The sequence below is a fragment of the Acomys minous genome, assembly GCF_964271855.1.
Source record: "Acomys minous genome assembly, chromosome: 13".
In the NCBI taxonomy this organism is placed as follows: domain Eukaryota; kingdom Metazoa; phylum Chordata; class Mammalia; order Rodentia; family Muridae; genus Acomys; species Acomys minous.
Genome location: NC_140495.1, coordinates 65,285,761 through 65,307,456, shown reverse-complemented (window position 1 = coordinate 65,307,456; position 21,696 = coordinate 65,285,761). Strand labels below are relative to the sequence as shown.

Sequence of the window (21,696 nt, the reverse complement as noted above, 5' to 3'; positions counted from 1 at the left end):
AGTATTCCCAACTTCCCTCTGTGGCCTGGACTATTCTAAATATTCTAGGGAGTGCAGAGCAGGAAGGAGGAGCCAGTGGATGCCGACTTGGTTTTTATTATTTTTTTTTTTCACACACTCTAGATTTCAAGAATCCTCTACAGGGTGAACACTCTCATCTGGAAATCCAGTCCAGTACCCCAAATGGGAAAAGCCTATTTTCGGGTGCATTTTCTTCTTCTTAGAGTATTAGGTTCCCAGTTAAATTGACCTGGAATATAAAGATTAATATAAAATTACAAGATCCTCCATTTATTTCTATCTCATACCCACACAGCTCATACTAGTGTGCCATACTTAATTTCAAGCAAAGAAACTTCACAGACTCATCCTTACCGTAGCTTCCTTCCGAACGTGGGCGGCTTCTGGCACAACAGGCCCCTGCAGCTATGTGGGCTTGCTTAAGGAAGCCCCTTTGGAAGGGCTTAGGAATCCCCACGCCTAAGTGAGAAGCTATTGGCAACTGACGGTTGCTGAGGAAGAGTCTGTTTTCTTCAGGCATGCAGCCCCTGAGAAAATATCCAGGCTCCAGTAGACGGTCCACCATCCAGGCGCATACACGTGACACTGACTGGATCCAGTGGGTTTAAAAAAAAATACCAGATGAAGTTGGAGAAAGGCTGAGGGCAGAGATAGGGGAGGGGCTGAAGGGGAAAGAATGAAGAGTAGATTAGATCCAAGCCCTCATATGTGCACATGAAATATTCTCAGACAATAAAATAAAGATGCCTTCTTTGCTCCCAGAGCTCACAGCCTTTGGAGAAGAAAACACATAAGCATAAAACATGTCTGAGAGTTCCCCCGCTAAGACCTGAGACAGTTATTGTGATTGCCAAGCAGGATTGGTGTGAGGCTGCCCCATGGACCATCCAGGGCCAGACCAACCAAGTCCAGGCTTGGAGGAATGTGTTCAGTCCATACAAAGGGCATGGTTTTGGTTGACAGTCCATTTGTTGACCAAACTTTTAAGCATCTACTAGAGACCAAGGATGTAAAGGATGAAAGCTGTTCTTGCAGAGCATCCTGGAGTGAATGAGAAAAACAAGTCAGCTCTCGTTAGCGGAGCTGGGACTCCCAGGTTTTGTGAAGGCGGGGACTGGCCTTCACTAAGCAGAGCAGGGCTCCAGCTGCAGCAGAAGGCATCCTCTGACTCACACACGACACTCAGGCAGTGCCTGGCTGAAGGCTTTTATCCTGTGTTGAGCCTCCAAGCTCTGGTCCTCAGGCAGGATTCACCCTAACACTTTCTAAAGGAAGTCTCATCCAAAGCCCAGATGAATCCCAGCACCCAACTTCTGCAAAGGTCACCTTATCACTGATTTTGCAATGCTGAAATTTGACTGATCTCTGCCTCCTACACACACACACACACACACACACACACACACACACACACACACACACACACAAGTCATCTCCACCAAAGTGGCAACCTACCCCATCCTGTTCATCCTGCTCCAGCCATACAAACTGGTCCCCACCCCTTGCCTGGATGTTGGCATTTATTGTAGCCTGAGCGGCCTCCACCCATCTCCACCCACAGGTTCACACCTGGCTGACTCACCTGTGTCCTGAGTGTCTCCTCCTCTGCTAGGCTTTCCGTGACTAACCTCCCTGGCTCGCTTCTCCCTTCAAATCCCAAAGCACCAAAGGCTGGCTCCACCTTTCTATGTGATTTCAGTTCGCGTGCTATCTAACCAACCACACATTTCACAACAGACCAAAACCTAGATTTGATTACTCCTAATGACTTTTAGCCAGCTGTGGCAGGTCCTCTTTGCTGGTCACTTAACTAGACATAGGCTTTTGACCATTTTTACCTAAGAAGTTTTAGTGGCTCTTCTTGGGAATAAAAGATATCCTAAGAAGGATATTTCCCTGAAGGATGGAAATATTTTTCTAGGTACACTAGAAAGATTACCAATTTGTCTCCATCTCCTTACTTTCCTTTCTTCTGATGTTGGAAACCATGACAGGATGGTGTAATGTCTCCAGCTAGGACATCCATTTTGCAACCATGAAGGAACAAAGCTGAGACTGCCAGTACGTTGAGCCAAGGGCAGAGGATGGGTCAGGGTGGGAATTTGTAAAACCCCATTGGTCCTTGACAGCACCACCAATCTCCTGAGACTTTCCTGGAATTATTAAGCTGTTAAAATAAAAAATTGATGCATCGTGGCCTTAAGGCATTCTCGGGCTTTCTAGTACTTGTGGTTGAAATGGTCACATTGATCCTATCTGAAGTAATACCCAAGTCTTTCTCTATAACATTTCACTGATTTTCCTCACGTCCATTAGGCCTCATGGGACAGTGATGTGCTCTGAGGAAAGCCCTGTAGCTTCATAATGCCGCAATGTGCGCTCACATAAGCCTAGATAGACGCCAGCCAGTCCCTCCATATGGATGCTTAATGCGGACAAAAGAACGGTCAATGCAAGGTCTCTGTGGCTGCTGCTAGAAGCTACAGTCTATGCTCTCCTATACTAATGTTTTTTTTAAAGTAAGAGGAGTATGTATTCTAAGTCGTAGTAAAAATAATAGTACTATCAACATGAACACTAACGTTAAGAGAGTTGTTTCAGGGAAGCGAGGGCTGTCTCTGACAGGGACTCTGCTGGCTTTTCCATCACTTCCCCTGACGGGAAGGCCCTTGTTAGGCCACAGGGAAAGAGGACAAACTCAATCCTGATGTGACTTGATGAGCTGGGGTAGGTGGGTAGGGGGGCTCCCCTTTTCTGAGGAATAGGGGAGGGGTGGGGAGGGAAGGAGACTGGGAGGAGAGGAGAGGAGGGCCTATGACTGAGATGTAAAGTGAATCAATTAACTAATTAATTAATTTAAAAGATGGTTATTTCCTGGACTAAGGAGATGGCTCAATTGGTAAATGATGCCTAAGCATGAGGACCCCAATAAAAGGCTAAGTGTGGTGGGGCACGCCCAATTCCGAGTTCTGGGGAGAGGCTCTCTGGGCTTTTTGGTCTGCCAGTCTAGGGACACTGCCTCAAAATAATAAGGTGGAGAAGTGACTGAGGAAGAAACTTGACATTGACTTTTTAAAGACACACACACACATGCACACCATTAATCCTGAGATTCGCCACAGAAAAGCCAGTCACACAATCCTAAGGCAAATGGGAAGCAAGCTTTCATTAACTACTGACCAGGATGGGCTCCAGGCCACTCCCTGGAATTCCCCACTGAGTGGTAAGAAGATCCGTGTAGTTAGGACTATTTAAGGACAGACCCACACAGCCACCATATTTTCCCATGTGGGGTTGTTATTTTCCAAGACTTATAACTCCCAGCATCCCAGGAAGTTACTTGGTCTTGGGCAGGTGGGACTTACAAGTTAATTTTTGGCTCTTAAAACACACACACACACGTATTTACGAATTCCAGCACTGGGAAGGGAGGAAGAAGCATAAGGCCCATTGTCAGCTGTCAGCAACATGGTATGTCTCAGAAAGAAAAAAGAAAGGAGCCTGCGGTCCAAATCTCTGAGCACTATACTTTCATACAACCATAACTACAGGAGAATTTTTACAGCCTCACTGCCACAAGTGCATAAGCGATGTGCTGGACTACATTACAAAAGTTACGGTCACTAAATCACAGAACATTTTCATCTCCATTACTATACAGGTCCACAGCCTACATGCTGTCCGCTACTGTCATTTTCAGGTTAGTGACTTGAAAGGTGAAAGGGTGAAGACAGCCCATGCTATCTACCTTTTTCTTCAACAACCACTCCTGTTGGATGTCTTTACATCACTGGGACAAATGGCTGGGCTCACACTTTGGCTCGTAGCCTTACAGGTTTCAATCCATGACCAATTGGCCCATTAATTTGGGGGTCCATGACAAAGAAAAAAAATCATATCATAGTGAGAGCAAGTGGGAGAAGCTGCTCTCACCTGAGCCAGAAAGCAGAGAAGAGCAGGGACCAGGACCATAATACTCTGTCCTAGTGAAGGTTACTATTGCTGTGATGAAAACCGTGACCAAAGCAACTTGGGAAAGAAAGGATTCCTTTCGCTCACAGTTCCATATAACAGTTAAGCATCAAAAGCAGTGAGGGCAGGAACCTAGATGCAGGAACCTGGATGCAGGAGCTGATGCAGAGGCCATAGAGGAGTGCTGCTTACTGGCTTGCTCATCATGGCTTGCTAAGGCTGTTTTCTTTTCTTTTTTTTTTTTAACTTTTAAAACTGATTATTTGTGAATTTCATATCACGTACCCCAATCGCACTCATCTCCTCATCCCTTCATATTCATCCTCCACCCTTCCAAAGAAAACAACTCCCCCAAAGAAAACAAACAAACAAACAAACAAAAATCTTGTTGTGAAAGCTATAGTGTGTCACAGTGTGTAACAGAGTATACCTTTTTGTGCAGACATCTTTACTTGCAAATGTTCATAGCAATGAGTCAATGGTCTGGTTCGAGGCCTCTGGTTTCTGTTACACTACCAATATTGGACCCTCACCAGGACTCCTCTCTGATAGCCTGTTGCTTCCTGTGTCATGGGAATCCTGAAGCTTTGGATCCACAGGACTGGCCCCTTCACACACTCTAGCAGTTCATAGATGGGGTAGATGTTGGAGTGGGTCAACTCACAGCCCTGGATCTAGGCCTGGGTGGTAATTGGGTTGGTCATCCTGCCAGCTCTCCCATAACCTCACCATGAGGGCAAACTATCCAGCACTAACTACCATGGCCAGCTCACCAATGCTACAGCTGGCAAAGGGGCAGGACGGCCTACCCGTGCCCATACCACCACGGCCAGGTCTACTGTGCTGCACAGGTGAGGTGCAGAGCACAATCTCCAGAGTTCTGTAGCTGGTGAAGGGCAGGACCAGCTTGCTCTCCCATCATAGGTGAGTAGCGGGGAATTGGGGGGCAAGGGGGACCTTCTTTATAGAATGGCTCCACCCACAATGGGCTGGTTCTCCCCATCGATCATTAGTTGAGACAATACGCTATATGCTTGCCTACAGCCAGATCTTATGGACACATTTTAATTGAAGTTTCCTCTTCTCAGATGACTTAACTTGTGTCAGGTTGACATGAAACTATCCAACACAACCCCTTTGAAGGCATTCTCCCCAGCAGCCTACCATCTTCTTCTCACTAGGTCCCAAGTCTCTTAAGTTCCACTACCTTCCCACAGTGCCACAGGTCAACAAACAAGCCTCTAATGCATAGGCCGTTGGCTGACAAGTGCAAACTATAGCATCCCTTCATCCAAGATGCACCTTGTGAGCTCTCTGTACTAGACTCCTATTAGCAAAAGTGATCAGCAAAGAAACTGGGCCAGTTATTGTTCCCTGTGAACGCAGCATACAAGAACAGAACAATTCTGGTGGTGCTAACGGAACTCGGATGGAACTCTTAAAAAGGGAGGAGCTGCCTCCCCCATAGGAAGCAGTCCATGAGAATCAGCTATCGATTATGTAGTGCCCCCTCCCGCCCGGCAAGGACTTGAAAATGGACCCCGTAGTTATTAAAATGTGTTGCTAATCTTAAAGTTACCTTCAAACCTGTTAATCTCACCTTTTAAAACCAAACCAAGAAGAAATGCTTCCCCATGTCTACATGAACCACTGAACACCGCAGAGAGGAAATTACAGGACGAAGCCATCAACATCAACAGCCTGGCTCCGAGGGCTGTTGACTATAACACAGCCATTGTTCCATGGGCCACACACACACACACACACACACACACACACACACACACACACACACACGGACAAACTATTAAACAAGGGCAGGAAAGACTGATGTGGGGAAACTATGAAATAATCCTTCAGTGTAGCCCAAATTCACAGCTTAAGAAAAGGTATGCCTCCACTCCGGATCAGTAAGGTAATCAAAATAAGGCAGAAAGGTAACTATCATATGTCTTCTCTCATACCCTGAACCTACACTTAAATGTATGTGTCTCTAGACTAGTTAACCAGCAAACGTCAGAGATCCTCCAGCCCCTCAACACTGGCATCCTACCAAGCCTAGCTTTCTATTTGGGTGCTGGGAGTCCAGGCTTGTACAGCAGGTTTTTTTGTTTTTTGTTTTCTGTTTTTTACCAGCTGAGCCATCTCTTCAGCCAGACCGGACCCTCAAAAGCAGGTGCCTCTACCTGCAAGACTTTGTGCTTGACCTGACTAAGAAGACAAGAGAATAAAGAAAGGACAGACGTGGGGTTGCCGTTTGGTGCACTGTGTGAAGGTTGTCTCTGCATAGTCGATTGTCGATTGCTGTATCTACAGAGAGATGAGGGCTGGCCGGCGCTTGGTATTGTTATTCTTATGGATCACCACCTGCCTCGTATTTTGTAAACATTCACCTTACTCATTTGTTGATTGGCTTAATAAAGATCTGACAGCCAATAGCTAGGCAGGAAAGGGAAGAATGGGAGACTTCAGGGCTGAAAAAGGGTCTCTGACTTGGGAAGATCTCCCAGAGGGCACGAAGGTGGACAGATGTGAACATCAGCAAAGAAGTAGAGCTGGCCACATGGTAGATTATGACAAGATAGCCAGGATAAGTTTAGAGTAGCTGAGAGTCTGCCCCCCCCCCCCACCGCTAAAGTCTAAGCTTTTATAAACACTAATAAGTCTCCGTGTCTTTATATAATCACTGGTGGGTCCAAAAGAAAGCCATGTTATAGACAGACACACAGACACCGGTCAGAAAAGCTGTAGGCCCTCTGATAGAGACTCACCAGCATCATGGAAATGTGGGGTACAGGTTGTATTGAATACAGCTGAATGTGGGGGGTTGGTGGCCAGTGTGGCGGGCTTATACACAGCTGAATGAGGAGGCAGGCTAGCTACCCTGGATAGGAGGTCTCTGTAGTGGAGCAGTTTCACTTTGCTCTCATTAGGGAGGAGAAGAGAGCTGTGATTCATAGCTTCTGCGCACAGCTGTTTTCTTTTTGTCTTGTTTTGTTTTCGCTACACATCAGTTATTAGTTATCACATCACACCTGGTGAGAGGAAAGTTGAGCCTAACCAGAGGAAGGCTTTGCCTCATGCCATGGGTCTTGGGCACTGGGGACATTGACTCAGGACTTATCTGCTCCCCACGAGTAAGTCTACACACATCAACCTTGTTACAGTTAGCCCTTCTGCCAAGGGTACGTGTGCACATATGAGGCACCGTAAGGAACAGTTCTGCAGCCCAAGCCAGCATTCCCATGATGCCTTCCACCAGAACCTGCCACAAATGCAGTCCTACTGTCCTACTGTTGCACCTCTCACTTCTGGCATCATTCAGCCACTGTCACTTATTGTAGGGGTCCGAATATCACTGAAGAAACACCCCAGACTCAAATAGCATATAAAAACAAGGAACGTTTATTCTGCAGAAACGGCCTGCATGCAGAGGTCAACCATCCATACAAAATGGTGGCGAACCTGAGGGGGAGCTCGCAGGCTCTTTTAAAGGCTTCTAGGGGAATCCTATCTGCGGCTATGTGCCACTATCTGGGAGGCTGGTGACTGTGGAGGTGGGCTGGCGCTCATGGAGGCTACGTGACTCCAGCCACAGGCCTTTTAGCAATGTCCGGTCCTCTCATTTTATCATAAGACTTCAACTCTCATGTTTTCATGTCTCCTGTCACTAATTATCAGGCTCCCTGCATGGAAGAAATTTGGCATTTGTTCCACCGTTCTCTAATAGGCAATGCTGCTTCTTTGGCCGTCAGTGGGTCTAGATAGTGCTGCTCTGTAGGGCTTTCGGGAGTCCGCTTGAGGTTTAACAATAAAGTCACGGAGGCATCTATGTAGTTTAAAATGTTGGCTTGTTTGCTGGGGCAGTCCCTCAGCTGGCTTCTAACGTAACTTGACTTCTCTGCCGTTGCGGTCCTCCACATGGCTCTCACTGCTCTTCCTCCCCGCCCCGCCCATTCTTCCTTCTGTCTCCAGCTTCTCTCTCCTGAATCTGTTTCTGCTGGGGCTGTTCTGCCAGTTCTCCTGCCCCAGCTTTAGCAGCCTGCTCTCTATTTTGCAAAAAACCACACCCCTTACTCAACCCTTTGGCTTTGGGGGCTCTGTGACCTTGCCCACAGCAACTTGCCTTTCTTTTCTGGGCAGGCCAGGCAGTGACAAACATTTACATATCCTGCTAGCCTGGCACAGCCGGCACAGCAATTAACAAATCGGAGCACAGGGACACACTTTTTCATAGCCAGCAAATACAGTATTTGTGGGTCATCCCAACAGTCTTGGAGGCAGGGCCAGATACGCAGCATCAGGGCATCTGTGCAATAGATCCTGAGCGTCTGCTCCTTAGCCTTGCTTGCTTGCCAAGCCTTTACTCTGAGTGATAGCAATGGTCTGGGTGCAGCTGCCTTGTGCCCTGGCAGGCCACCTGGCAGCTGACAGGATCACAGATCAGGGCATACCATCACTTTTAGTGAAGCTTTGGGGAGCTTCATGCCCTAGTGGAGGCATGTGAGGTCAATAACCTACAGCATAGCATTGATAAGCAGTAAGCCAGGCACAGGCTTCTACAGGTCCATGTCCTTGGTCACCTGAAGTGCTGTTGACTTTCCTTCAATGGCTGGGGCAGGACTGAGTGTCACCGGACTTGGAGTCTGTTTTTACTGGAGGATGGTTCATACCCTTGCTCCCCTTTACTTTGGTTGAAAGCTTATTGCATGTAAAGGAACATCTACTCGCCTCAGATAAGAAAGCAATGGCACACAATTTGGTGATGGTCTTGGATGAATCTCAATGACCAAGCTATTTCTTTTGATAAAACTTTGTTCGTTTGTTTGTTTGTTTTGATCTTCCAGGAGCAAATACTTTCTAGAGAGCAAATGGCTCTTTTCCTGGCTCCTGCTCTTAAGACTCCAAATGTTGGGGTGTGGTACAATGGTTCATTGTCTTAGCTGCCCAAGTATCATCAGTATTCCACGCAGCCACCTCCTCCTTTTCTTTATCAAAGGACTGGTTCTACCAGCTCATTTCTTGTTTTCAACATTTACCTGCCACTCTCAATCCATATCACTGCCAATGACACCTCCCAGTATCTTTATTCTGTTTGTGGCGCTGGGACCCTTTGTGTTTTAGCTGATGCAAAAGCTTTTCAGGGGTGAATCATATTTGTTGACTATGGTCATCACTCTGTAAGATTAAACAAGAGAATGTTTCAGTCTAATGGGGGTTACAACTAATAATTATTATTAAACCAGCAACCAAGGTCAAAAGGATGGCTATAAGATTACATATATATATATATACACATCAAGTATACATAAATATACATATATAATAATATTCGGGTTACACTAGTTCTTAAAACTCAAATTTCTAATTTTCCATCTGAATAAACATACCCAAAGATGTGATGAAATCTATTGAGAGGGTGAACACAAGGCCAGGTTAGAAGCAAGTCTCAAATTCTGTCTCCCTATGCTGTGGTAAATAAACTCACTGTAAGGAAACCTTTGCATTGTCTGGGGACAGTTTCTTACTTATACAACTCTGCTTAATATAAAGGTCCAAAAATTGCTGAAGGAAGACTCAAAGAGTCTGTAAAAAACAAAGAGCATTTATTCTGTAGAAACAGCCTGCAAGCAGGGGTCACCCATGCATACAAAATAGTGACAAACCTAGCCAAAGATGGTCAGGACTTTTTAATGGGAACTAGGGGACTTCTAAGAGGGTTTGCTCTCATCTAATTTGATTGGGTGGGCTAAGGAGCAATCACAGGGGCTGTAAGCTGATAGGCTGGGGCTGAATACTAGAGTTACAGTTCAGTGGCATTAGGCCATATACAATCACACTGGCAGCTGACTGGTACCTTGCAGCACCTGTAGGGGCTACGTGGCTTCTGCCACAGTGCCTTTTAGCAATGTCTGACCCTCTCACTTAATAAGAAAGTGGTGGCTTGGTTATTACTGGTTGTTTTACTACAAAAGGTGTCAATTAATGTAGTCTAGACATCTACGAAACTAGAACACTCCATGTGGAACTGTTTTATATATTCTTGTGTTATGGTTAATTTAGAAGTAGGGCTTAAGAAATGTTTATTATTAGCCCTATAATTATTATGGCAGCATTTTGTAACCTGCTATCAAGCAATAAAAACACAGACACCTGTTACATTTTAAAATAGCCTTGGATTACCTAAGGCAGGGCAGATATTAATCCCCTAAACGACCTCCCATATCTCTCTGCCAAATTTCCATGCCATCTACTTCTAATAATCTCTATCTAGCTTCATCCCACTCATAATTGCAAATACTTGCTAATGTTTATCACCTGGGCGAACTCCTCCATCCACACCAGCCATGTGCTTCTTCTCCACCTCCCCCACGGCAGTGACCTCCTTCCTTCTTCTCCTCCTCTATCTCCTCTCTTTCCCAAGATCCCTTTCCAGTCTCTGACTGTTTCCCTTCCCAAGAACTTCTTTCTTTGTCCCAAAAGCCTGGGAACCTTAGCCATGCCTATCCCATTTGCCCTGCCTGGGTATGTTGGCTTTTTATTGTTCAAACAGGAGCAAGGTTTTAGGAAAGGTTACAAACATGTTGGGGTATGTGAGTCTTCTCATTTGGACAGCAACAAGACCAACCTCCAACATTCTTGGAGGTTGTTTTTTTTTTTCTGAGGCTATTGAGATATTCCCAAGCCCTGAATACTCACTGCACTAGAACTTGATTTTCTAAGAGGCAAACTTATTCTTGTCCAGCCCTCCTGTGTAGCATTTCCTTCCAATTAAAGCACTCCCTCCTAAAAGAAGGGGGGGCAACTTGAGAGATGCCAGAAGTAAACAAAACCCAGGAAGTTCCTGAAACTTACAAGATACAAAATGCTCATCTTCAGTTGTGCAAGTAGTCAGCACTAATGGAGAAAAGAGACCATCGGAGCAGTCTGTATGTTATGCAGGGATGATGCAGCTTCCATGAAATTGTCATCAATAAAGGCTTGGGAGTGATAAAAAAAAAGTGTGTCAAGTGAGGACAAGTCATAGAGGCTTTGCTTGACAAAGTTCCAAAGACCTCTGACTATCCAGCATAGTCTCTTAACATACAGAACAGCTGTTGAAGCTTTGCTTGACAAAGTTCCAAAGATCTCTGGCTGATCACAACTGCCTTTAAATATTATCTATGGTCCAGGTGTTGCCTAAAAACTACTTTGAAATCTGCTTTTTCTGCTAAAATTGTCTTTCTCTCTATTTCTCACTTTGACTATGAGCCCTAATGCAATTTACACTGGAAAACTTTTTCCTACAGATAATGTTGAAAGAAGGCATCTAGCCAAAGGCTTGAGACAATGAGAGAGTCTTGGCTATGACTGTGAGCAGACAAGCAGAAACTGCTTGTAAAGAGAGTTAGGAGTTTGACATAACAGTACACAGTTCAATGCTGTTGGCTGTAGAAAAGTGAACTTGTTTCTTTAGAATCTGCTTAGAAAGCAATAGAAGGTGGGCTTAGAATGTCATGCTTTACAAATATTTCACAATAGAGGACCCCTTGGCAGTTAGCCTCAGCTTAAATAGCATAACTCTTGGTTTGGGACTGGAAGTAGGTCAAGTATCTTCTATGTTAAAAGCATTTAGCTTCAAGCTATATTGCTATGACAATCACGTAAACACAATGGCTTTAGCCCAGGGAAATTTATGATTAAACTTTCCCAATTATTGTTTAAGAAATAATAATCAGGTCACGCTGACCATTGCTTAGAAACTGACTGAATTTTGCTATATGCTTTATTGTAGGTTGTACAGAACTGTTAGTATTTCTTTGTTAGATTGTTTTCTTGCTCTGTTGGTTTTTAAAGGCTCGACTGATGAGATGAGAAAGTCATGATGTAATTTGTAATGAAAAAAAAAACACCTGAATTTCACTTTAAATAAAGTACTGGGCTTGGCCCAAGAAGACAGGGAAAGCAGAAGAAAAATAAAGTTCTCCTGGGCTAGAAGACCTTTCAGTGTACACCGTTATTTATGCCTAGGCTAATATTTCTTTTCTCCCCCATTCCTCAACCTTTCCTCTTGCTAGTTGTTCAATTAATGTTGGTTTCCCTTAACCAGCTGCTCACTGCCTGCTCAATTCTCTCTACTGAGCACCACCAAGACTCTCTTTTCTCTCTCTGATCCCACAGCTGGTCTGCAGGGAAAAATGCTTCAAGGCCACCCACATTCTTGCAAGTAAGCCCAACAAAATAATTGTCTTGCCAAGTTGGGCTTGGCAAGTTGGGCTTGGGTGTAATCATTACTTTAGTCTATTATCTCCCCACTAATGGAGCCTAGTGGCATTGAGAAAACTGTAGAGGTTGATGCTCATATAGTCATGAGTGGGCTAATTGCTGATGCTAAAACTTTAATAATAAAGCCAGAGTAGAGACACAGAACCACTGGTTCACTTACAATGAGACAATGACAGTGGAGAATATGACCCAGGCTGTGTCCAATCTGGCTTTGCAGTTTGGAGAGGAAGTTGCAGATTCAGGTACCATGTTTTGTCCCTTTGGAGTAGCATTGTTACTCAGAATTGTTAATGAGAAAGGACCCCAGCTGTTTCACAAGGACCCATCAGGGACCTTTGTATAGTGTGATGCTTGAGCAATTGGCTCTGCTTCAGAGGGTGCCCAGAGCTCCTTACAAGAAGTGTGCCACAAGTTTATGACACTGAAAGAAGCTATTAAATCTTCACTCATCATCCTCAGTCAAGTCATGGAGGAGAAGCTGAATGCAACTAACATAGAACTAGCCATGGTGCAGCCTGGTCAGAATTTCCACATGTTCACAAAGGAAGAACTGGAGGAAGTGATCAAAGACATTTAAGGAGGAGCCATCCTCTGCCATCTGTGGCACAATTTCAGTTCTCCTAATTGCCCTTAAACTTGATTTCCAGCTCTTATGCCATGGGAAATATATCTAGTATATGTGTGTTTTTAATGATGTCTATATATAACAGCAATTATGAAATAAAAAAATTAAAAAAGAAGAAGAAGAAGAATGGCCTTGAACTCATAGAGATCTATCTGCCTCTGCCTCCCAAGTACTGGGATTAAAGGTGTGCACCACCTGTGCCTGGCAGCCCATCAATTTTTATTATGCACTTTTTAGTTATTATTTCTGAGTGCTGACATTTTTTTTCAGGATAGGAAAAGTTCTCCATGAAAATGTGGAGCTTCCTACAAACCTGTACAACAAGGCTGGGATTATAACCAAGTTGTGACCAATGAAATGCCAGTTGAAGGGACTTTAAAATGAAATCAGTATTTTTCTCACTAAATAAAGTAGGATCAAAAAAAAAAAGCAGCTAATGGTCCTGGCAGGAATAAATATTATGAACACAAGCATTTATGTTCTTCCTTCTGTGAGACTAATGAAATAGTTAAGCCCACAGAACTGGAATTTCCTCTGGTGTCTCATGTGGAGAAGGGAAAACCTGGGGTCCTACACTAGTCACAAGGGGGCTTGTCTCCAGAGAGGATTACACAGAGTTCTGAGAACTTGGCAGAACATGTTGTTGGAGAGATTAGAACTCAGACAATGGTGATTGGTGGGAGCATAACCAGGGCTGCTGAAGTAATCCTTTTATTTAACCCTAAGCCTCATGTCAGAATCCTAAATAGAGACTTGGGGTTATTGAACCTTTTTTGCTCATCTTCCCAACATGCTCACATTGAATAGACCTTTTTCCGTTTTCCATTATGACTCACCTTTTTAACTAGCATATTGAGTGTAGATGGTTGAGCCTATCTGTTTTTTGTTCTTTTTGGATTTTTTTGTTTTGTTTTGTTTGTTTGTTTTTCAAGACAGGGTTTCTCTGTGTAGTCTTGGCTGTTCTGGACTCGCTTTGTAGATCAGGCTGGCCTCAAACTCACAGCAATCCACCTGCCTCTACCTCCCAAGTGCTGGGACTGAAGGCATGCACCACCATGTCTGGCTGGCTGAGCCTATCTGGAGCTGCCAAGTTCAGGCCTTGATCCTACAAACTGAGAAGAAGCACCCTTGGCAGGCAGGCATCTTTGCTGCTTACCTCTCTTCCTTTCTCTAGCTGGGATGGAGATACAGCATCTCCTTTTAACAAAAACAAAACAAAACAAAACTACATGCTAAGGATGCCTGACGCTGAATATAGAGCAGCAATGGTGCTTCCTTCCTTCACTGACACGTTACACAAAGATTGTCTCCTAACTTATAACATTATGAGAAAAACTCACAGTGTCCTAGATTTTATTTAGTTGCATCCAGATAAGAACAAGATTTGGTATGAGCGCCTCTCTTACACGGCCATTTAAAATCAATAAATAAATTAGATTGCTAGGTGGTAGGGGCACACACCTTTCATCCCAGTACTTGGGAAGCAGAGGCAGGCAGATCTCCTAGGTTGAGGGCAACTGGGACTACCAAGAGAAACCCTGTCTCAAAAAAACAAAACAAAACTGTCACTTGGGTGTGTTGCTTTCAAAATTCAGGTGTTGAAACATGATGAGATTGAGATGGGATGTGAGGCCTGTAAGAAGTGGTTAGACAGTTTTAAGGTTATTATTATAAAACTGTTCCTCTTAACCCAGCTATCACACGAATAATTGAGACCATTTATATTTGTTTAATAATAAGCTTCACAATGCAAAATCTGAGCAGCTATTACTCTATTATTGACCATCTAAGCTAACTTGGCTTCCTCCCAGCAGACATCCTAGAGATACTTGTATTTTGTAGCTTTCCATGGTCCAGCTCTCTTTCCTGATGTCTCTTGGACCTCCACTGATGACTCAATCCCCTATTTCCTCCTCTAACTCCTCCTCCTCTGGCTGGTAGGAAGTCCAGCTCTATCCACTCCCCTGCTCAGCAATTGACTGTAAGCTACTTTATTAGCATATCAGGGGACAATTGCTTACATAACATTGAGACAGAAGATTCTTAGGGCAAGGATTGCAACCAGTCATGAGGAGTATAGAAATCAGCATTTGAGTTACACAATACCCTTATGCATACAAGGCAGTGTTCTTTCATGAGTACTGTTAAGGCTCTTTGTGTGCTATTTTTGCAGAGGACCTAAACACCCAGCTTGGGGCTCACAATCGCCTGTAGCCACATTTCAATGGCATCTGATGGCCTCTGATGGCCTTCATGGACACTGTATTCAAATGCATATGCACATAGAGGGATGTGTGAATACACATAAATAAAAATAAAATCTTATTTTAAAAGAGATTGTATGTATACAGCATCCAGCAGTTTATTCTTCCCTGCTCCTCCCCTTCAGGTACCTTAGTCTTTGACTTCTAGTCTCCTGTGGGAGAAACATATTTTTGTACTTCCCAAATTACCCAGTTGCCTGTGTTCTGTTACAGAAGCATGAAGTGCACTGTAGCCTGGCATATCCTAAGTCCTTGATAAGCATTAGTTATCACTGCTATTGCTTTATTGCTTCTACTGCTAGCATTGCTAGTAGGCTTCTTCCACTACTAAGTACTAGTAGGATAGCTTACAGCACACATCCCTTGAAGAAGAGAAGCACAGCAGAAGAGACAACTGATAGAGTTGGTAGAAAACAGACAAGGAGTGTAGGGCATGGTAGGATCTCCATCTTGAGGAATTTCCACTTGATGCTTAAAAAAAAGAAGAAAACCCTCATACTCAAGAAAGACAAAAAGCAAGAAAGCTCCATCTAGGACAATACGTCCAGGTGAGGAAGGGTGTTTTCTAGTTATTATAGTGTCCTCTGGTCTCAATTTCCATTCTCTGCCTCCCTGTGGATGTGAATGTGTGCTCTTTACAGTAGAGAGTTATCTTTCATACGAGGGTGAACTTGTTGTTTGGGAACCCTAGGGTTGGCCTACTCATGGCCTGTGCAGACTGAGATAAGTCTTAAGAGAATGGTGTGAGGCAGGGTAGTTCAGTTGGTAGAATGCATGCCTAGCATGCATGAAGCCTGGGGATCAATTCTCAGTACTAGACAAGCCAGGCATGGGAGGCCCACATTTATAATCCCAGAATTTGAGACACAGAGGTAGGAGTATCAGAAGTCCAAGGTCATCCTTAGCTACATTGTGAGTTTGAGGCCAACCTGGACTATGAGAGACACTGCCTCAAAAAATAGAGAAGCAAGGCATGTTTGGTGCTATCCTGTAATCCCAGCAGTGGGGAGGCAGAGGCAGGCGGATCTCTGTGAGTGCAAGGTCAGCCTAGTCAACAAAGTAAGTTCAGGATAGCCAAGGCTACATAAAGAAACCCTGTCTCAAAAAACCAAAACCAAACCAAACCAAACAGACAGAATTAAAAAATAATAATAAAATAAAAGAGAGAGACACTACATGTAGTGCTAACACCTGTAATTCTAGCACTTGAGAGGCTGAAGTGAGTGTCATAAATTTGAAACCAGCCTGGATGACATAGAGAAGTTTTGTCTGGGGTGAGAGGAATATAATTGGTCCAAGTTATTTGGATAATCACTGGTGGAATGAAAATGCACTAGAAATGTGTGTGGTGAGCTAAAATGAATGCACATCATTTAATTTCTTTTTTTTTTTTTTTCTGTTTCCTGCTTCCCTCCATAGCACTGTTATCTTGGCAAGAGCGAAGAGACAATGCCATTTACATCTGAACACTGTTCTCTGGGCTGTGACAAAATATGTAACAAAAGTAATTTACAAAACTGAGGATTTATTTGAGCCCGTGGTGGGAGGGCACAGGCCATCAGGGAAGGCATGGCGACAGTATGGTATATGCAACCAGGAAGAAGACAAATGAATGCTGCGGCTCAGTTCACTGTCTCCATGGTATTCCTCCCAGGACCTTTTCAGTGGGATGGTGCCATTCACCTTTAGGGGAAATCCTCCCTCCTCAGTTAGTCCTGTCTGGAAACATCCTCACATACATGCCAGAGGTGTGTCAGCTAGTTAGTTCCATGTCCCTTCAAGTTGACACTGAAGATCAATTATCACAACATCCCAGACTCATCATTAAGAATCTTAGTCTCTCTTTTTTTAATTTATTCATATTACATCTCGATTGTTAGCCTTTCCCTTGTTTCCTCCTATTCCTCCCTCCCTCCCACTTCCCCCCTTCTCCCCTCGCCTATGTCTGTGATTGAGGGAGACCTCCTCCCCCTATATATGCTCTTAGAATATCGAGTCTCTTCTTGGTAACTTGCTATCCTTTCTCTGAGTGCTGCCAGACCTCCCCATCCAGGGGTCGTGGTCAGAAAAGGGGCACCAAAAAACAAAACAAAACAAAAACAAAAACAAAACAAAACAAAAAACAAAAGTACAGAATTGTTTTGGATTATGCTTTCATGTATAGCCAGGTGTGGTGGATAGGAGTGAGGTTACTTTAGATTATTCGTTACAAACAGGCTACTGTTATTTGTTTACATGCCTCTATGGAAAGATGTGTTTTTACCACATGCATCATGTCCTTGTGTTTATATTCATGAGAACTTTAGTGAACTTTTTTTTAACTCTCAGGGTATAAAGTGTCTGATGCTCTGAATAAAGTTGGCATTGCCTAAGGGGAAAAAAAAAAGAATCTTAGTCTCTGGCTTGACATCCTGTGTAAGTGCTGAGCCAGTGGCAACTGCTATCCCTGTACTTTTCCAAGATGTGTACTAAAGCTGATTGGTTGTGGGAAGCTGTGTGATTGACACCTCACCTTTTTGGGTCCTCCCACACTGCACACAGCACATCTAACGTCATGTAGATGCGCAAGCTATCTCTGGGGTAGCTCTGATTTTGACGTCTATGCTTATAACATTACCACAAGATAGACACTTCTATGTCCCAAAGGGTTTGGGGGGGAATATTTGTTCTTTTTCATTTCCTATGAGACCAGGTCTCACTATGTAGTCCTGACTGGCTTAGTGCTAAGTATATGGAGCAGTCTGGCTTGGAACTCATCTCCTGCCTCTGCCTCCCAAGTGTTAAGTCCTCTTGGAAAGCAAAGTTATTTCCTACTTAGAATTAAATCCACAAATAAATGCACCTCTTCTTCACTCTCTTGGTACCACATTCTCCACAGGCAGCCTTCCCTGGACTGCGGTGGAACTGTTGGCTCCCAGAAGAAGACAGAAGCAGAAAAACAAGAGCTGTCCTATCCGGAAACTGGCCAAGATACAGCATTGCATATTGTGAGGTTGGTACATAAATATCTGTAGAAGAGTTTTATTTTTCTCTCGGTTGCTATAGAAAACAGAGAAACAGAACCCAGAATGACAGAGGGAAGGGTAGAGGGTGGCAAAGACAAGACTGCGGAGTCTCTGCAGAAGCCTGGGGTTGAAGGCACCTCGACATTATCAGCATAGCATGCCTCAGGACTGACAGGACATCCAGACAGCTCTGTGGCTTCTGGGGCACCTGAGTGTCTCCCCACACCGCAGGGCCCTTTGTCTGCCTTCCCCACTCCACCCCAGGGCTGGACAAGAAGAAATGGCTTTAAACTGTAGCAGGAATTCTTCTTTATCCACTTAGAATGGGTAAGAGAAATGACACGACTTGAGTGGCTTGTGGATACAGAGTGCTTGCTAATTTTGAGAGTCAGTTTTCAAAGCCAAGCTGGTTCTGATTTAAAAGCCCTCAAGCCCATTCCTCTAGCAATGGGGTTTGTGCCTGGGGAGGTGGTTGGGCTGAGGGAATGAAAAGGCTGTGTCCAGATATGGGGTAAATTCCATAGATGGAGCCCTTCTTGACTTTGCACACACACACACACACACACACACACACACACACTGGTTTCCACCAGTCACACCAAAAATCACTGAGCCTTGACTGCCATCTAGCGTTCATTTCGTTTTTTGGGGTTTTTTGGGGTTTTTGTTTTGTTTTGTTTTTTTGGTTTTTTTGTTTTTTTTTTTCTGTTTTAAGACACTGAGCAGGACTTGGGGGGTTGTACCACGACAATCATTTGAGTTTACAAAGATGTGCCCCAGAAGATAAAGAATGCCCCCTAAGGAAGAATTTTAGGAGCCAGAGAGAAGTCAAGAAAACCCACACAGATTCAACTAACCTGGGCCCATAAGGGCTCACAGAGACTGACCTGCCAGGAGTCTGCCTGCATAGGCCTAACCTAGGCCTTCCACACATGTGTTACAGTTATGTACTCGGTCTTCTTGTGGAACACCTAACAGCGAGAGCAGGGGCTGTCTCTGACTCCTTTGCTTGCTTTCGGGACCCCTCCTCATGGGCTGCCTAGTCCAGCCTTCATATAAGGGGAGGTGCCTAGTCTTACGGCAACTTGATATGCCATGGCATACCTGGTTGATAACCATAGAGGTTGGCCCTTTTCTGAAGAGAAATGGAGGGAGAGTGGGAGGGAGGGGCCTGGAAGAGAAGAGGGAGGGGAAACCAGTCGGGATGTAAAATTAAAAAAAAAAAATCTCCCTAATACTCTTATGTGCGAGCATGCCATTGCAGTGTTATCAAAACAGACTATGAGGTCAGGACAAATCGCCCTGATGAATTATGAAGGCTCTCATCCTGGCGGGAGAATCTGATGCTCAGAGTCTGTAGAGGATCATAAGGAGCACATGCGGGAGTGGAAGGGATCTGCAATTCCCATCCTGACTCCCTTCCTATTCATTTATCCACACAAAGAGGTGTTGATAGAAACCATGTCTGGCTTCAAACCCAGCTCCAGGCTCAGAGCTACCGCCTTTACATTCATTATTAGCTGCGTGGCCTTGGCCAAGCAACTTAACCTCTCTGAGCCTGTTTCAGGGCCCAGCTTTAAACACACTTCCTCCTTACTCGAGGTGCAGTCAAGCTTTCAGTTGTCAAGGGCTCAGCTGTACCTGAGGGTTACATACGAGATCTTGATGGAGGCTTTTGTAGGACAGCCTGATTCTATTACTCGTTTGCACATTAATATACGCATCTATAAAGATGCCCCGATCTGGGGGCCACTGTGGAATGGTGCCAGTTAGTTGCTGAATAACACAGGAGTAAGAGGCAAAGGGCTACAGATTCAACTTCTCTAAACCGCCCCTTACATCTCCAGTGGGTCATCTCAACCGTCAATTTGACGAGACCTAAATTGCATGGGCGATGGACCACCTGGGTATGCCCAGAGGGGATTATCTTAAGTAGTTCACTAGGATGGGAAAACCAACCACCACTACCCACCCACACCCCCCCCAAAATATAACAATCCCTGGGCTGCATATAAACTAGCATGACTGTGACCAGCACGGCAAGATACAATGGTGCACTGGTAGCTCTTGAACTGTGTAGTCAGCCTCTCTCTAACTTAAGCCTCACTCAGTAGGAGGGAAGCAAGCCTGACACTGAAAACCTAGCTAGCTTCCTGGGTCAAGGGAGGTCATGGTCATCAGATAACCTACTGGAGCTGGCGAGATGGCTCAGAGGTTAAGAGCACTGGCCATTCAGTTTCCCAGCACCCACCCACATGGTAGCTCACGGCTGTCTCCAACTCCAGTTCCAGGGGGATCCAACAATCTCATACAGACACACACACAACCAAATCACCAATGAACATAAAAAATAAAAAGAAATAAATATTTTTTTAATATTTCACTACTTTGCTAGACCAGCATAATACTGCACTCTACACTCTAAATCTTTCTCTTCTAGCCACAGGTTGAGTGAGGGGGGCCTCGCTTACCCATCCCTCCTCAAAGAAGCCTCTTCATTGCCAATGGAGCGCTTAACAGAAAACAACACACGAATATGCTAGAGAGATCAAGAATTCATGGGAGGCCAGCCGATATAACATCTCCATCCCAAGTCCTGCATCCATGGCTGAGAGAACATCGTGGAGGAAGGGTGGGAAAGACTGTGAGAATTAGAAGACCAAGAAGTCTACAGAAGTCTGCAGTGAGATAGTCTCTCCTACAAATGCCTGCGAAAACAGACCGCAACAAGCGCAATGCCATGGGCAGGTTAATGTGGGAGGGGGAAATGCTCTCAAGAAATGTACCCCCTAAACAACTAGCAACAAACAGCTGCTGGGAGAAGGAAAATTAATCTCTCCCAGGGATGAGCCCCTTTATTTTTTTTTTTGCCCAATGCAGAGAGATCAGCTCTGAAACTATATACATAGAAAAGGGTATATACAACAAAAAGGGTTTCAGCAGGCTGTATATATATGCATACACATGCATACATCCTGTGTTGGTTTGAATGAGACGCCCCCATAGGATCATATGTTTGAATGCTTGGTCTCTAGTTGGTAGAACTGTTTTGGGTAGGACTGAGAGCTATAGTATTCTTGAGGGAGGTGTGTCCCTAGGGTGGACTCAGGTTTCAAAAGGCCATGCTTGGCCCAGTCTGTCTGTCTGTCTGTCTCTGTCTCTGTCTCTGTCTCTGTCTCTCTCTCTGTCTCTGTCTCTCTCTGTCTCTGTCTCTGTCTCTCTCTCTGTCTCTGTCTCTCTCTGTCTCTGTCTCTGTCTCTGTCTCTGTCTCTCTCTCTGTCTCTCTCTCCCTCCTTCCCTCTCTGCCCCTCCACCTCTACCTCTCCATCTCTCTTCCTTCCCCTTCTCCCCTCTCCCTCCCCTCCCTTTTCCCTTCCCCCTCTCCCTCCCCTCCTCCCCTTTCCTTCCCCTCCCCCTATCTCTATCTCTGTCTCCCAACTTTTGGATCAGGATGTAAGCTCTCAGCTCCGGCACCATGCCTGCCTATGGGCCACCATGTTCTCTGCCATGATGGCCACAAGCTAACCCCTTGAAACCGTAAGGC

The 21,696-nt window shown here is 44.7% G+C and overlaps 1 long non-coding RNA gene and 1 pseudogene across 2 annotated transcripts in view; both read left to right on the top strand.

Annotated features, from left to right (window-relative positions):
• Positions 1-21,696, top strand: part of LOC311581228 — a 1,115,569-nt gene that overhangs the window by 1,033,300 nt on the left and 60,573 nt on the right. The gene's annotated exons all lie outside the window — the stretch shown is intronic.
• LOC311580508 (proteasome subunit alpha type-5-like) lies at positions 12,288-13,035 on the top strand (annotated as a pseudogene). Its single transcript has one exon. The product of its transcript is annotated as a proteasome subunit alpha type-5-like (transcript).